The following is a 4,097-nucleotide window of genomic DNA, read 5'->3' as shown; positions in this document are numbered from 1 at the left end:
TCAGTTTTCTATGTTAGAGACGAGCATCCGCAGAAAAGAAGCAGACACGAGAGGGCTTTTTTTTAACAAAAAGACGAGGGAGATGCTAGCAGACTCGAAGAGTAGCAAATGGGCCGCATTTGACAGCACTTCGGGAATTCTAGCACACTGGACACATCAGCACTGGGCTTGGCTGGCCACAACACTACGGTCCAGAAACAGAACTGGTAATTTTTGGCCTGTTTACTCAGCGCATGCAGAGGCTAGGCGTCCCGGTTCTATCCAAAGGTTGGCCCATACCTTGGCTGCTGCTGCTTGGTCGTCGCTATCCCGATCCTACTCCCCCCATAAAAAAAAAAAGAACAATCAACACACATGACCACCAGATACCTTGCTCGTGCCCGACATTGTTAGTCTGAGCTTTGTCGCTGCCGTGTCGCCGCGCTCTTCGCCGGAACTCAGTCGCTTCGCCGCGCTCTACTCAATTGCTGCCGTCTCGCTGCGCTCTTCGCCAAAAATCCGTTTTCCGCCCGTGCTAGACCCAAACTAGTGATCAAGTATCTGTATGCATATGATGTATATCCTAGAAGAGCAGGTTTCGTCGCGGTGAGGGGAATAGAGCATAATGCGGTGAGGGGAATAGAGCATAATAAGCATGTAGGTTCAGGTTACCATGGTGCTGAAGTTCCTCCTTGCCTCAGAGCATATCCATGATATCCAAAACAACCTGACTCATCCCAGTTTAAGTCAACCGTGCCTTCTCCGAATTCTCCTTCTCTCTCTGAAAATTATCAATTTAGGGATACACTGATCTTCTGCTGGACATTGATTGATTGACCATTGTGAAACAAAGAAGACTAACTTGTTACCTGAAGACAATGGAAGTGGGAAGCACATTGGAAACGGTCACGGATGCTTCGCTTTTGTCGCCGGTGCAATCCCAGTCCGTGCTCATGTTGAGCTGCCACGCCTATGTAGATTCGAAGTTACATAGGAAAGCATATTGTCACTGATATTAATGAACCTGTGGGGTTCCTGTAATTGAAACATAGATTCACCCCAGAAAAGCCACAGATATTTCCTGTACATTTACACCAGATGGTTGTAAGCACAAAGATAATGCCTGACATGATTATTACTGTGATTGAGGATAATGGAATTGAAACAAACACTGTTGAGGATGAGGATTTTAATAAACGGCCTTTAGTCACATCAGAAGAGAAAAAAGAGCTTACATGCAAAACAAATAGTTTGGGGAATTCACAAACTTAGTAGCACGCCTCAATTGATACTGGGAGCAGTTTTTTTTTTTTTTTTGAAACGAGGCAAAAGCTTTGCCTTTCATTGATATCTTCTCTTTCTTAATAGATGGCCCCATTTTCTTGGTCTCACAGTGAGCCACGTAGCCTTATTACCTTGCACATCGTCGTGGTGACTCGTGAGTAGCTTCCCCTTGGTTCGGACCGTCATGGGCTGTAGCTTCAGACTGATATGGGCTGGGATTATGTTGTTCGGCTAGCAAATGGGCTACATTTTCGTTCGTCGGCTCACAAGCTCGGCCGACTCGCTGGACGTTTTCGCAAAAAAAAAGTCAGCAACCTAGCTATTTTGTTCGGCTTCCTCCCCGCCGCCAACGTCCGTCCTCCGCCCAACGAATGTGCTGCCGCGACATAATGCTCATGAAATTACTACGTGTTAAATCCGGGCATTCAACAACCGAAAACTTCTCAATGGAGCTCATTCCCCGCCGCCCTTGCCTCCAGCCTTAAAAAGCAAGCCATGCTGACATCCGCATCCACACCAATTACTCCCCATCCTATTCCTCCTTTACTTTTTACAATCCCTCGGTACATCTTCCTAATCTGTAAGGTTCATCTCCGGCTGGAAAAGCGCTGGACGGTCTACCTACACCTGAATCCATCGGATTGTCAGCTGCTACCTCGGGCCCTCCTGGTTTATTTGGATTTCTTGCCTCTCAGTCTGCTCGCTGGAGATTTCTGGGTCTGATGGCCTGCATGCGGACAGATTCTTGCCTGAGTGCATGTTGTTTGTTTTTCAGGTAAGTATTGGCTACATATGGCAAAACAAATTGAATGGGGCTGGAGCATATCCTTGAGTTCCTTTTTTTATCGCAGAATGAAGATTTTATGAGTCAAATGAAGATTTTATGACCCAGATTGTATTTCAGCTTTGCAAGCCGGTGTTGGATCAGATGCAAATACAGGAATTATCACCGCTTACCTTTTTATCGCAGTTTTTATAACCTATATATTCGTTATTTCAGGTATAGAAAATGCCAGGTTGTTCATGCAGCAATAGGCTCAGCATCTTGGCTGATTTTCTGTTGTACATGCGCTGTATGCTGTAAGCACGAACGGTCCTTTCTCTTACCAATCTTTCTTTTCACTTTTCATATTTCACATATCTTTGGATAACCTAATATATGTTTTCTTTCCTTTCTCTGAACGCAGAGTAAGGTCTCTCTACAATCTCCTACTAGATTGTTGTTCCCCAAATTCCATTGCAGGTTTGCCTAATGTCTTCAACAATTGCCTTGCCTACTCCCGATCCATCTAGCTTTGTTGTTGTACTAATAAAAGAGTAGTCCCTCCCTCAAAAATTAAAAATAAAAGAGTAGTCCCAATGAAAATGGTCTGTTATATTTTCATATGCAGTTTTGGACATGTGATGTTGCCATATAGTTTGTTTTCTTTCATTACGCTTGAAAGCTCACATGGACCTTTGGCAGAATGGCAGATATACATTCATCCTCCCTGACTGATACAAACAATTGGTATGTCAAGACACATGTTTATAAGGAATGGTCGTTATTCTTCTATCTTTGCAAGACTGCATTTTTATATTCGATACACCTTACCCAAAAAGCTAGCTTTAAAGGCTCTTATTTTCAAAATGGCTTCCGCAGGTGGCACTGGAAGCATGCGCCAGTGAAGCGTTGTAATCCTCTATCAGGTAGTGACGAACAACACAACAGCTGAGCTATCATATATTGTACTCATAAAATATTCAGGTTTCAGAGGCTCACAGGAGATAGTGATGAACCGAGTTCATGTACGGAAGAAACTCATTTTGATCCATTTCCTGAAGGGACAGATTGTTTGGTGGCTTGATGCAGATTTGTTCTTCTTCCTTTTTCCATTGGTGTGGGTTGTGTCATAAGAGCGAAGGAAAAAATCCGCCGTGTCCAGTTCCTGTCGTGGCATTTTGCCTGTCTATGTTGTTGTGCAAATTTGGTTAGTATTTGACATCAGCCTAAAAGGTGTTTTCCATGTATCAATGTTCCAGCTTGGCTCTCTCCAGTTACTTGGTGCAATTGTTATTTTAATATTTATTTATTCCGTTCGTATTGATCTCCCTACTATGAGGACATATGTATGATTGTTGTGAATGTTCACTTCATATGTTCAAGCATATATTAAAAGGTGTCTTGCTACTATGTATTCTACCGCGAACTCAAACTGTATATTAGTCTACAATTTTCAGATATATTTGCCGACACAACTAAAGAATGGCAAGCACCCATTAGCCAGCTTTATACTGTCGACATTTTCCATGCGAACAGAAGAATATTAAAAGTTCCTACTTATCTAATAAGTATAATACAAAGTATAAACAATATTAAAAACTGTAAATCGGTGAATCACCTCAAAATATCCCATAAGTTCATACTATCCACCCTATTCTCTTTTCATCTGTTTGTTTTCTTTGAAGGTGTTTTGTCTATTTGTTATCTACGCTTCAACATAAGTGCAAATATTCCGCTGCAACGCGCGGGGTGTCATCTAGTAGGAGAAAAGAGTTGGCCCATTTATGTGGAAAACTGGCCGAAAAACCGTTACAACACGACACCACACGCCAGCTCCGAGGCTGCGCTCCACACGGGTCAACGACCAACCAGGTCGACACCACACCTCAACGCAACAGGCGGAGGCGAAAGACCGGAGCCACCGCTCCAACTACCACGCCGGCTCCAAGGCCGCGCCCCACCTGACCGAAGACGAACCCGCCTCCGCCGAAGACTGGGAGCAGATTTATCACTTACATTACACATATCTTCTTAATATGTAGACAATGCTCTAATTCTTCTATCATACCAG

General features: G+C 43.5%; 1 long non-coding RNA gene across 1 annotated transcript; it reads left to right on the top strand.

Annotated features, from left to right (window-relative positions):
• The first annotated feature begins 1,172 nt into the window (after window positions 1–1,172).
• On the top strand, window positions 1,173–3,350 carry LOC127314304 (uncharacterized). Its single transcript, XR_007859558.1, has 4 exons — window positions 1,173–2,343; window positions 2,451–2,506; window positions 2,729–2,773; window positions 2,906–3,350. It is a non-coding gene; the product is annotated as an uncharacterized lncRNA (long non-coding RNA).
• The last annotated feature ends 747 nt before the right edge of the window (window positions 3,351–4,097 follow it).

The sequence above is a fragment of the Lolium perenne genome, chromosome 7 (assembly GCF_019359855.2).
Source record: "Lolium perenne isolate Kyuss_39 chromosome 7, Kyuss_2.0, whole genome shotgun sequence".
Taxonomy (NCBI): Eukaryota; Viridiplantae; Streptophyta; class Magnoliopsida; order Poales; family Poaceae; genus Lolium; species Lolium perenne.
The sequence above is the reverse complement of the archived record's forward strand: the minus strand, read 5'-3'. Positions and strand labels throughout refer to the sequence as shown.